The sequence below is a fragment of the Varroa jacobsoni genome, unplaced genomic scaffold (genome assembly GCF_002532875.2).
Source record: "Varroa jacobsoni isolate VJ856 unplaced genomic scaffold, vjacob_1.0 contig00812, whole genome shotgun sequence".
In the NCBI taxonomy this organism is placed as follows: Eukaryota; Metazoa; Arthropoda; class Arachnida; order Mesostigmata; family Varroidae; genus Varroa; species Varroa jacobsoni.
Window position 1 is genome coordinate 34,418 of NW_019214531.1, and position 14,139 is coordinate 48,556.

Sequence of the window (14,139 nt, forward strand, 5' to 3'; positions counted from 1 at the left end):
AACAAGAAAGGAAAGAAGGCTGCTTTACTTTTGCATAGAAGCAAAATGACCTGCTACATACAGATGTGCAACTAGGTGTTGGCTAGATCCCGTGGGACCTTGTAAGACAAGATGATTAAATGAGAAAAAAATTGTCAATTCACGCATTCTCTTGACACGAGTACACAGAGGTAGACAGAAGCGCATATCCTACAGTAGTTTTAGGAAACTGCCCTTGCCGTAGACAGAAACATAACGATGTAGGTTTGTAATTGTACACGAAGAGAGACTACAAAACATTAGCTATAGGTAGATAAAAGGGGTTGATGCTGTGGCATTTTTCTTTGTAGGCCATACTGGCAGTGCGCGTCCTAGTTACAGCCGCCGCAAATACATCTTAAACAGGAGCTTCAATACTGTGCGCCATCGCTACCTTCAGTAACGATTTTATTTATTGTGAATCTGTGTGCGCTGTTATTGTGACTGTTATACTTCTATTGCGGCCCATCTTCCTCCACCTATCGCTGCTGTTCGTTTGCAGCTTGTGAGAGTGCAACCTACACCGCCTTTTCCTGCTCATCCCACCTCCATAGCTCGTCTGAGGCTAGTGGTCTCGAGAGTTGTGGAGATGTGTGCGACGCCGCGGCTGCGAACGCCCTAGGAAAGGCCGGGACGCCGTCGTAAATAATTTAAGAGATCCAGATAGATCTACTGTGGTCGTCTGGCAGAAGGAGGTAGTCAGCCACTGGACCGTTGCCCACGGATGAGGCTTGCGGGTTGGCTTGTCCGCTTTCCTGTTCGTCTCGTCCTACTAGTAGCCACTGGACTTCTCGTAACAATCTGCCACAGCAACTGGATGAGACAGCTCTTCAGCTCCGTCCCTAGAGCAAACCCCCCTTTTCACCACCACCAGACGGCCCCGTTCGCTCGATGGTCGATAGGACAGTGGCTGATACTGAAGGGCCGAATGCGCCAGTGATGCTGTGATACAGCAACGATGCTAACACTTGACTAGAGAAAAAAGATAGCGCATTCTGCCATATTCGGACATCTACAGGACATCGATCCACGCAGTGCCATGTTGTTCTCTAACGACGGTGCACACAGACACACGCAGAAGAATGTTCGGCCTGCTAAAATCGTTTTACCAAGTCGGATGTGTCCAATCTCGTCGAGCCTAACTTGCGACGAACTTTGTCCGTCGACGCGAAAATCCCTCCCAATTATTCCGCCCCGCGGTGCGTCTAACTACTCTGTTCTTTACCTCCGTCGCCTTCCCTCCTAACCGAAAGAAAGATACCACGTATTCGCTTACATATCAGTTTATGAGAAGCTCATCGAGCAGCGTCACTATTAATATTAATATGGATAGGCGGGTTTGGTTGCTTCACGAGGCCATGTCTCTTGGCTGACTAGACTCTCACTACATCAGCGTTTCCCTTCCTCACTACTGACAATCGTTGTTGAGAATAACTGCTGAGCTCGCTCGAACTTTTTCCAACAGTCGCTCACTGCTCTCCTTGAACTCTTATGCCAATGCTGCCACCACCGTCATCATTTCGATCCGCATCGCTGTCCGTAGTTCGTACTACCCCATGTGGAAACACATGGTTGTATACTACAACATTGCCGGCAGGGAGGACAAAACTACAAACGGAGAACGAGAGGCATACAGCGCAGACTCTTGTCCACTAAATAACGATGTTGGTAGTGGTGATTGTGGTGTAAATAGCATGAGCGGGCGGGCTGGCGAACAAGGAACTGTTTGTTGTATCCCTTACTTTGTACCCCTCCATACCTCTGTAATCTCGGTTACTCGTTTCGCGCTATGCTTGTTTTAGTAGAATCAAACCCACTGCTTTTCGAACTCTGCCGCGTCTTCGTAGCTCCTTTTGTCGTTTCTTGCGCGGTCGAAAAATGGCTCCTCTATGGTCTTAGCCCCGTAAGCAAGCGCCACTCTCGACGGTAGCGGCAACTTTGGCCCCGTGTCTGCCTTGCCTATAGTAGTATACACATACGTTGTGATACAATCGGTAGGAGCGGACAGTTCTTCACTTGCCCTGGCTGCGTTTTCATTCTTTTTCTATTTCACTGTATCTTAGTGCAACGGCGACGTCGCGCTGGGGGATTGAAGGATTGCCGCTGATTGGTTCCTTGCTTGGAAACTCCAATCTTTTGGCTTGCGGTTCCAAGTCGCTGGCTCCGCTACCTCTGCTTTGCTTAGCGTGTTGCTTCTTTCTCCAAAACGGTCGGTGGGTCTCGGTCGGTGGCCTGCCGGTATCGTCTTTCGCAGGCCTGGCCAAGTCTCAAGCAGGTCCCCCACGCGCACGCTCATCCACCCATTCAAAAAGCGACTGTCCCTATGCTGCGCCATGCTTTGCCCCTGCCGACGCCGCCGCATCAGGCCCGCAACCATCCAAACACACTTTCGACTGCTGCTGTTGGCAGCTTGCAGTCGGGCGAATAGATTCGCTAGCAGCTCTATGGACGGGCGTTTGGTTGGTCTGTTGGACATAAGACACAACCGAAAAGATGGGAGAACAAGCGATTGGTTCGTTCGCGTGCTGCGTTGTTGCAAAGGAAGACCGTAAAAGTGTCCTTCTGGCGTGAATTTGTTGTAGTGCGAGCGTGAACGTATGTGTACGCACTTGTGCCTGTACGCACGATAGCGCCACTGTAGGCAGGCCGAGGGGCAGGCAGGACTAAAGAGGAGATGAAAGCTCGAAAGGGGCTGGGGTTAAGCCAGGAGATTAAGCTACACTCCTCGCAACGTAATCAACGCATACCAGTGTGAGCAACTCCTTCAGCGTACACGCTGCTGGAATTGCTGTGTGCACCGATGGACCGACGAGGTCGGTTAGTTGAGTACTCGCGACAACGAGGCATTCAGCATAGCAATGACAACAGCAGAACGGAAATCACAGCCGGCTCGCGCTCCTTCATCGGATCGTATATGATAGCACATTAATATAAATGTTTATAACCGCATGATCTATAAACTACATAAACATCTACGGCGGTTATACAATTTGTGTACTCGTCAGACACATCAGTTCTGTGCCCCCAGCGATGATCCCATAAAAATATGTTTTCACAAAGGAATGTATATTTACAGGCGTCGCTGATAAAAGTAAATGCAAATAGCACACACACACAACTGTCCCTATTGGCGTACATACTATTTTAAATCAGATATCGCTGCAATCAGTGTTTTAATATGGACTGCTTCGTCTCAGCACCTGTTTTAGAGATTAGTCCCGAAGACATCCCCAGCCATTGCGGTTACGCAGGCCCTCTCTAACGACGACATGCAACAAAAACATGGATAACAACAACGACCATTCGCATTGCTAGTGGCGTCTAGTATTAGTGGTCGTGCGTTTTTCATTTGGCTTCTTTTTTTTTTATCATCACTCCTCTATTCTGTACTTTCACACGACGTGCAGTAGTGAGAATGGTTAGTCTTTTCTACCTACGAGATCTAGTATTTAGATATTGTGGATGTTGGTACTCCATTAGATAGCAGCTGCGGTTTCTGTTGCAGTAGTCGCAACAGAGGTAGCGGTAAATTCACCACCTTAACCGGAGCGTCAGGGAAGTGCATGGAGCTTCTCAACAATATTAGATTAGCATCCAACCAGCACTGGTGCAGTGATAATTTCGAACAGTGCCAGACAGACGCAGCGGGAACAAGGCAGGCGGCATCCCATGTTTTACCAGCCATTAGCAGTAGCAGCAGCCGCATCCACTGGGGATCGCAAAACACGCTGGAAAAGGGACTGAGATAGGTCCTGCGTGTGGCAGGCCACTGCTACTTGGCGATCACAGCCACCTCAACAAATAGAGTTTATGTAGATCATCGAGATAGGCGAGATCAGTGAGGCTTTTCCTTGTGGTCCCTAACACTTATTGGCTAGCCGATACGGCCACTGGCAGTCGCAGGAGCAACAACCAAGCTGGGCCTGCTTGAAACGCAACAACTACTAGTGAGTGTTGCAAGGTCCGGCTAGGGTTTTCGTTGTAGCTGGCTTGCTTTCGGGAAATTGCCGAAGTCGGCTGCAAGAAGTACGGTACTTCGGTGATACCTAGTCAGCGCCAGAAAAGCCGGCTGTGTGGCTACAGTATGTATGCAAATTGAGTTGGATCATCACCCACAACTTCTCTCTTTTCACTCATTCACCTTTATCACATCGCTTTTCGCACACACACTCCGTTTTGTTTATAGGCCTGCCAAGCGCGTTCTAGCGAGCCTATTCGTTCTTTTAATACCATCGTTGTCCTTATAGGTTATCAATACTTCATTTGCTTTTGCCGTACTAAACATACAACATGGTAAAAATGTATCGGCTTAGCAGATCCATCGAAATAAGCATGATCGGTTACGAATTGCGTCAAATAACAAGCGGGATCCGTACCTTTTCTTAACTTTTGGAATATATCCACAGAATTACACAATAAGTAAACGCGATGGCAGCTGGCCGAGATGGGAAGCCAAAGACGTTGCCGCTTAATGGCGTAAAGTTACCACGTAATGGCCCGCATCTATTTATTTTTTGTCAGAAAATTCAAGCAAACAGTTTCGAAGGTGTAAGTCGCACTATGTTGTAAAGCTTTTAGCGTTTACTTTCTATTTAGTGAGCTATTCAGAGCTTTGACCCTTGGAATATGTACAATATTCTGATTTACATAGATAGTTCTTATTTTGTTAAAGATCTACCACCAACCAGGTAGATAGTTTTTTTTTTGTTTATGAAATTTTCTGATTTCTTTCTTTATAAAATATAGAGATAGAACTATATATTTTATAAAGTTGTATCCGAAAGTTTTCGGACATCATAATCGGTTAGTGCCGATTACTAGACATCATTAGATAATTAAATAGTTAAAATATATGTCCTTATATTGCAAAATAAGTCTCGTGGTGCATTACACTTAAAGACGGCATTTTGCGGTAAACAAAAACGTGTGGGCCTGATCATCTAGATTGAAGCTGTAATAAGCAACCATTAGGAGCAGAGAGTATGCCACAGAATTTAAACACAAACGAAAGCATTGCTCCTGCTCGGTCTTGTTTTCGTTATCACTGCCGGTGCTGCTGCTGCTGCTGGCAAAATGAAATCCATTATATTTCGTTTTCTATTACGGGAACTTGCTGAGGCAAGCATACTTGGTGAGCCGCTGAGAGAATCCGGTCGGGGATTTGTGTTGCAAATGTGGTTCACAATGGCTGTTATGTGCGTCTCAGAACTTCGTGTATCCGACGCTAGGCTCAAGCCTCTTCCTTAGCGCCCTGAACGGGCTTTCAGATGAAGGTGATCAATATGGATGCTTCCAATGTGCGCCAAATCTAGTAGGAATCGGGCGTGAACAGCTGCGGAATTGCAACATCAACAAGAAGCCGATCATATAAAAAACGCTACCTATAGTATTTTACAAGGGATACACGTCCTGTATCTATACCGAAAAAACTAACGCCACCTAAGGTACGTTAGCTAAAGACCATTGGGCAAATACTACATGTTGTATACCGTTATATTTAGTTGGTCGACGAATTTTAATTATAATATTATATAGAGTGTGTTAAAAATATTCAAACTAAACGTTCCCGGGATGGAAAATGAAGTATTAGTTCAGAGCGGAGCTAGCCGGATGTCCTGCCGGGGATCGCCTGTGTAACTTGATCAATTTCGCATAATTATGAATTATGAGCCTACGCAGCCTGGCATCGGTTTCACCGATTACTCCACATATACAGTATTTCGAGTCCGAGATTGTTTCAGTCGTTGTCTTATAGGTTCTCTCTTTCATATAGCCCCAAAGGAAAAATCAAGAAAAGCTAAATCGTTGGACCGATGTAGCCGCACGGGTTTACCGTGTATAGAGATTAGGTAACATGCCTTTAAGCAGATTGATTGTTTCCCAAACAAGTCTCCTTATCTTGCCAAAACGAAAAGTTTACAGCCCAGTTCTGTCTACAAAAAGACTTATGGATATATGTTACGATTGAGCTCGCAATCGACTGGTACTGGTTGTTCCATCTTCATTTTCGAATAAAGAGGACCCAATGACACTTTCCTTTTCAAGCTACATCGCGGTAATTTTTCGCAAGTAAACTGCGACACTTCCCACTCAGCACTCACCCTTAGCTTCCCTAAGCTCTAGATACGAAGATTTTGTTCATTCATTCAGCCGAAAATAATAACGTTAATAAAGACGAACGCGTTTCCTATATTGTAGCGTTCCGTACCATCGCAAACTATACCAGCTGCTGTGTTTACTGTTCGTCGGCTCTGCTAGCTTTACAAACATAGAGAGGAGAAACGAAGTCTTCTGTATCCTGTACGCACAGTGTGTTCCGTCTAGATCCGGAAGTTTTCTTATAAACTGTCTCTGAGCTTCTGTCAGAATAAAAGCAAATTTCCAAGCAAAATTCTAGCACGTACAGAAAGTGTCACCCTGACTGTGGTCTCTATTCAGTATAGTTGTCATTCGTTGCGATGACATCATTCATTCAGGACGTAGAAAATATTCCTCTTTAAATTCACGACCTGATAGCAACCCTGCGTCAAGCGATATTGCAAAATGTAACCTCGCTGAAACGTCATTTAGGTACGTTGTATGCCAGCGGAATTAAATGTTGAACTGACAGCAGGCCAAAGATCTCAAAAGGACTAACGGTCCGAGATTGCCTGGACAATCAATTTGCAAGTAATGTTTTCCTCTCCAAAGAGCCGTTAGTTTTTGAAAAAAAGGATCCAGATATATGAAAAATAGTTTTCTTAAGCTACCTTCATTAGTTTTGGAGCGCTTAAAGACGTACATTGTCGATTTTGCCAAGAAAGAAAGTTTTTAATTTTAGTGAAGTTCCACTTAACGCGAAGAGATTGGATAATTTCTTTCAGATTTTAAGAACGCCCACTGTTCTTCGCCATGATGGTTCGAGAAAGGGCTGGCTTACCTCTGGCACCGAGAACAATCGGTGAATGCATGCCCGTTACAACAAACGGCCTAGCAAGTTTAACCGGCTCTAGGCGGACCACTCGGTAGTCGTCATCTTTAATAAAATGGTTCACCAAATGGATAAAGTTTTGCCAAGCCTTTCCAGTCATCAAGGAGACGCGTCTATACGGTTAGCGCTGATTTAGGCCTCGACGTTTAGCTAATCAGCTGGTTTCGAAAGTCATCTAAGAACCCATTTCTGGTTCGTAGTAATGTGTATATTGAACTACTCTTCTGTTACACAGTTGTCTAAGGGAAAAATAATTCCTGTAACACATATCCTCAGCTGCATATATAAGTTGCGTTTGAATCTATTAATTGCTAGAATACAGTAGGACCTAGATTTATTTTAATACGAAGCGGCAGAGATCATTTGGGATTTGTATGCTTTGCATTACGCTTGCAGGAATTAAGCGTTATACGATCTCTAATACAATAATACCCAATAGAAGATATCATTGATCGACCTACTTCGATCACCGAGAGTTGCTAGTCCGGGAGCATTACAGTTAAAGACAGGCTAAAGGGTGTAATTAATTGTTTAGTATAACATCATCTAACAAAATGACTGTTTGCTAGATGAACTTACGGTCTTTGGACCTCCCATACGAAGTCGTTCTTTTCCTGTCGTGGGTACATGACGTATCACTCTATTTTCATCTCCCGAAAAACGTCGGCAGATCGGCGGGTCCTGTGTGCGATATCTGTCTGCTCCTTCTATCAACAGACAATGATGCCCTAATGCTATATTCCTTCGAGAGGAAGTTGAACGAAGGGCCAGAAAATCAGTATAAAAGATGAACGTGACGTTAACGTGTATGACGACACCCGTCGAAAAAGCTTGCTAGGTCTAAAGGTGGACCTGGCGGCTGAGAGGCATGGTGCGGAAGCGCTAGCCGAACAGAACTTGCCATGCCGCTACTGGCCCGATGTCGGCTCTGAAACTCATATATATATATATACTGCACTAAGCAGAAGACAAAGGTAGAACGCCCCCCCCCCCCCGGGGTAGGATTATCCTACGTTAACTCGATTAGCTATCTACTGCTGCTGATGGACAATCTGCGAAAGAGAAAAGGTGAAGGAATGTTCTTTCCGAGGACCTCAGGGGCCTACGGCAACTCAAGTGGAAAACTCGCGCGCAAGGGCCCTATGCATCATTCTAACAAGCCAAAGTTTGGCCCGTAATCAGGTGCCAGTGTTTACAATTATCATGCAACGCAGACATACTAAGAGCTATACAAAAAAAGCCAGCGAAATAAATCATTATTGGTAAAATTATATGTCAGCTAGAGCCGTTCATTGAATTTGGCTTAAGTGTGGGCGCTTTTTTTCGTCCTAGCGGTTGGCAGTATGAACGCCTAACGGCTCAAGTACTGGATGCAAAATACGAAGAACATTAGACTGGGCATGGGTTAATCGCATGGGATGTACTAACGTAATCTGTCGTTTCTGACAAGTATTGAATGGAACAGCGCCATCGCTTACGAAAAATGAACGCCAACTCACTAGAAGTAGTGGCCGCCCATAGTTTCCTCTCAAAATGACTGACGCCTATTTGTCGTTCTATCGTGCGACGTAACACGTAAACACGGCGAATATGCGATACAGCTTGATGTAATCTTACGCGAAGTGCTAGTATATCGATATATACTCTTATACTTATAGATCCAATCAACATATAGATTGGGACAGATATTTCTAAACGTCTAAAAGCAAGACAAGCGTCCATAATGGATTTTTTGAAGTAAATAAAGTAAGCTAGGCTCAACTATGCAAGAATGCTCACGCTACCTGCTGTCACTTGAATCGCGTATGAGGCTTTTTCCACGTCTTTTTGACCTACGTGCACTACTCACGCAGCGTTAACTAATTCTGTAGCAATACGGGCATCGGCAGTGGCCCTCCAACATTCCTTTCGTTTGGTCCTCTACGTGTAACTGAAGGGACCGACCCCATGTCAGGCAGGCCAAACGAATGAAAAATGGGTTTGTGAGCCACGGTTGGACTCGCAAGTTTCCGTACTAGTCAGCATTCGAGAGCAGAAGGCACGCCGCGCACGTGCCACAGTAAACGTTTTTATAACTTCTCAATGAATAAGGACTGTGAGACAAGGAGAGCAGAAAAAAGCCGAAGCAACAGTTTTTCTGGGGATGGATAAAACGTTTCGGGGAAAAATGGGTCACCGACCGAAAGAGCCGACGGCTCGTGAAACAGTGCAATAAAAGCAGAATAACATAGGAAGTAGCAAAGGAGCCAACGATAGTATTGGTCGTTATGAAGATGATGACTTAATTGAGCTATGAAGGACTGGTTCTGGAGAACCAGTTTGTCATAGCAAGCTTCAACTTGGCCTGTTAAAGGGAAGGAGTTAGACCTGTATAATAATAATAATAATCATTGTGGGTCAGTGCTTCATCATGACAGGCATAAGCTACTTTTTGAAGCCAATTTCGGTAGAACGGTAAATACCTTTGCCTTCATGCTAAGTATACGCTTTGTTTTCTACTGCGTCTGCCTCTTAGAGCGCAGCAGAAAAAGTACAGAGTAAGGCGTACGTCTTCACGGGTGCACCGCTGTAGCATTTGCGGGAAACCCGTTCTACCTCTTTTTTTAATTTAGCCGTAGCCCCACTTTTGCTTCTAGTCAACACAGATGCTACCCTGTGTCTCGCGAAGGATCATCGTTTGTTCGCACTCAGGATTTCAACTGGCGGAACCCATCAAGGAAAAGACTAATCGAACAGAGTCGAAGAATCAACAGCGACTCAGTCCCATCTGGAAACAACAAGAGCATCCACAGCAGGTCACTGTTCGCTTCCAGTCGCAAAGCGCCGACGTTGGTTAGTAAAGTTTTTAGTTCATTCATTGAGTCATTCAAATGATGCAAAAACTGCTAGAAAGGGTAACGGTGGCAGCAAATGAGATGATGACAGAGGTCGTTTGTCGGGCAAAATGTCGATTGTCGGGGACAAGCCCATGTTTGTGCAAAAGAAACTTAACTAGCGAAAGAGTGAGAATTAGTCTACTGGAAAGTGGCTAGGCAGACTTTTGTGCACAGATTTTGCATACGCGCTAATCTATGAACAGTATACAGCTTTAGTACGTCGATGAAAAGCTGAGAGATTGTTGTTTTTCCGGCATTCTACATGGTATGACGGTTGCTCTGAACGGCAGGAAACGGTAAGGTACTTCATCCCTCCCTTTAGGCTGTCGCCTCATTTTATGCTGCCCCTTCAGCCACTAGTGACGCCATAGATAGTATATCTGTCTCCTCCTTTCAACAAACAAAAACACACACAATGTCAAACCCGTAAGCGAACTGGAGCGAGGGTCGCTATCGCGCAACGGCAGTCAGGTGAATATTGAGGATGTTAGTGGCCTGCTCTAAGGGCATGCATTCGTACCTTCCACCTCGTCATCCATTCTAATGCTAACTTCATTCGTATCTATAGACAACTTTACGTTTGTGTACATTGTGAGCGTATGAAGTGACGTTTTCACAGTGGTAGTGCTGTCTGTGAATACGGTGCCCGGCTCAGGATTAGGTACGTCTTGCTGCAATTTGCCCAAGCTTACTCTCCTGTTGTGTGACTGCGAGTGTCTGTACGTGATGAGTGTATGTGGAAGACACATGCAGTGCGTCTTTTGCTGAAGATTGCTGGACGAACAGCGCCCCTTTTCCTTTTTTTGTCCAGTAATTATTTCCTAGCTAGCAGGCAGATTTAGTGACGCAAAGTCAGGCAGATGAGGTTCGAACGTGGCTAGAACAGAGAGAAGAGCCCGACTAAAAATGAATAGGGCCTATGCAACTGGCTTCTCCCGGTGAACAAGATGAAGCGTCTGGGACCCGGCTTCCTGCTGCAGTCCTATACAACTGCAAATGTATGATAACGTATGTATGGCGCGGCACATGGTATGTGGCAAAGTGAAGGAAGACCACTCACACGCACATCCTTCGTTTTGAGTGCTACGGCAGTGACAGCGATGACGACGGCAACGGCAACAGCGGTCACAGCAGAAGCAGCTGCCGCAGCTCTGTGGGGTGAGGCGCGTCCCAGAAAATGCTTTCATCCACCAACCAACCTATCTAAGCCATTTTCTCATTCTGTAACCCCATATGGGCGCTGTCCTGGATGGAAAGCATGTTTCTGATGTTCCACAGCTGCCGGCGCTGACGAAAGTCAAAGAAGCGAGGCCCGTTGCCGCTTCAACTCTGCTTCCTCTGCAAACTTAACTCCTGATCAACCACAACTTGAACTAAAACTTCTCTTTGCACGTCACGACGAGCCAATGACGCAGAAACAGAAACGAAAGAAAGCCTCAAGTTGAATCTAAAGTATTTTTGATTTCTTTTACCACAGAGAGACACACGTAATACGCCACCACACCACCCACTGTTATGGAAAACAAAAACGATACTGCAATGGAACCTAGCAAAAGATACAGACGAAGCTCGTACTAAAGGGAAGTAAAATTGCAGCACGTGCTTCGTGCTTCTCCAGCTTCGTTTGCATTTTGGCTAGTACTCAAAAAAATGCATTAAATGTTGATTTTTCTTTTGTATTTAAGCATTAGTGATGATTAATATTAGTATGATATTGGTGCAAGTTTAGTGGAACGGAAAAGCATCGTAAGGGGCAGTAATCAGGAAGCATTCTCATAAACATTTTTGGATTAATATTACCGAACGTAGTTTGTCCATATATTCAAACAGGTAGATAGATAGATTATTATGAAAAAGGACAAAATGCCTTTTTTGCTTCTCCCAAAGTTTAGTGCCTTCTTCGAGTCCCAAGCTGATTATTTATTCTAATTTACTGCCCATGATATAGATGTGAACCTGCTGAAGACATTCGAGTATTTAGAGTCCAATACTAGTGAGATCCGTGCAGATGTACGTCATACTTATTTAGAAAGCTCAGAATCTCAATCTGTATCTTCTCGTACAATTTTTCAAGCGACTTGAGATCAGAACTGGTCAAATATTCCATATAGCAGCATTGTGTCTGGTGTATAGGACCGGATCAATGGCCGAACCTACCGACAAAAAGCAAATAAGATGACTACAGTAAAATGTACACTCCTCGAAAACATTATTTGTGCTGTTATATACAAGAACGGTGAAATGGATTCAATTTTTTTTTAATGGCTGTAGAATCGATGAGAAATACCGCTAAAGCTGTCGGGGGTTGTCCGCAAGGTACAATTCGCGCACAGATCGATGTATCACATGTTATTTCCATTATTACTTATAAAAATGTATATAGATGATCTAAAAAATATACACAAGGGTCGATAACGACGATGGTAGCTTGCTATCCCAAGATGAAGTTGGCAAGTTGGCAGAGTGGATAGATAGATGTGCCGTTCTACGTTTTGAGCACTGAAATGCTAATTATGCATATTCCATTGGGCAGGCAGTAAAAAATTATCTATGATTTAGGGGTTGCCACGGCAGTTACCCCAAGATACGTTGTGTGACAGGATGCATGAGACAGGTATATAGTTCTTTGCGCAATCCGCCGCTCTAACTAGACCTTACACTAAATTGTTCTAAGAGACCAAAGTTTATATATCAAGCTATTCAAGATATGTGTTGAGCCATCCATGACTTACGCAACATCCGCATGGTATTCAAATTAGTTTGACGAAAAAGACACTAGAAGTTTTAGCAGGGCGCGCTACCATCAAATGCGACTAAAAAGAGCCAAACATTTCTGATAGGTTTCACCTTATTGATAAAAAGATATTCGAATATATCAGCATATAGAGCCCCCATCTTGAACATAACGATAGTATATATATATATATATATATAGTAAACATTCAAATTATCAGCAAAAATAAACGTATCTTAAGTAACTAAGTGATTAAAGCTGCACTTTTTAAAAAAAACAATACGCTTTTTTTGAAGAAGCTTCCTTTCCTATTTCCTTTTACCGGAAGAGAAGATGCACATTCGACGCATTCTGCTAACATTGCTAAAACAGTCTGCGACATTGTTAAATTTAACTGACTGGAATCTAGAGGATAGTCTCCGCTCTAGTCGAACATCTGAACTTGACGACAATTGTATGAAGGTATTCTTTACAAAATAGTGCCGACAAGTGCCCCGACTAAGGACTGATTAATGAGGATTGACCGAAAAGATGGGCTGTAGCCATGTAATTATTATTAATCACCTAAAGTCGTTATGTTTACACAAAAATCTGGACCTTACGTGTTTCATAAAACGTCTGAATCCAACAGGGGATTATGGCTTTATGCTACATCTCATCTGGGATCGAGCGCTATGCAGCCACAACGACTAGTTTTTGGGTTGTCACGGGTAGAGGGAAATGAAAAGATGTATCAAAATTCGGAATGGGTAGCGCCAGGACATCAATCGGAACTTATGCAACAAACGTTATGGTTTACGTTTGATGGAATTGATAAGGCCTAGTTCATTGCGAATTGCGGCCTGCGTACTAAACGACTGATCAACAGGTTTGGCTCTATTGCACCGAGAACAAAGGTTTTTAAAAAAGACCTGACATAACAGCTCAGGTTATCCTGCTTCATGATAACGTAAGGCCATACACTAAAAACATTGTCAGAGCTGCCCTTCTAGACTTCGAATGTAGGATTCGGTATTGCATTCATTTGACAATGAATCTGGTGGACAATAAAAACCTGAAAATTGCTAATAAAAAGGAATGAATAATTTGATTGATGCCTAACTTTAAATCTTCAAAAGTCACAGGGATAAAAATGTCATGTTATTTATAAATATATATATATATATATATATATATATAAGAAACTTTTTCTTTTCTACCCGGCATACCCGTGACTTATTTAGTAACTTTCTTTCATTCTATTTCTATTTTACACCTATGACTATTCTATATCGGCTGCTGGCATATCGTAAACCTATTTGTCGGCTTCTACATGATCAAAATCAAGCCTCCTTGTATATGTATTGTACACGTGTTGCCCTACTCTCGCGACTCGCCGCACATAACCCAGCACCCACCAAGAACTTAGTTACTAGGATGCCTAACGACTGTCAATAAGTTTGTTAACTTTCCTTGTTGAAATTTCGTTAAAAATTTCAGATGTATTCTCATTCAACTAAATGAAACGGACCGTACCGTAAAGTTCCCTGATATAACAATTC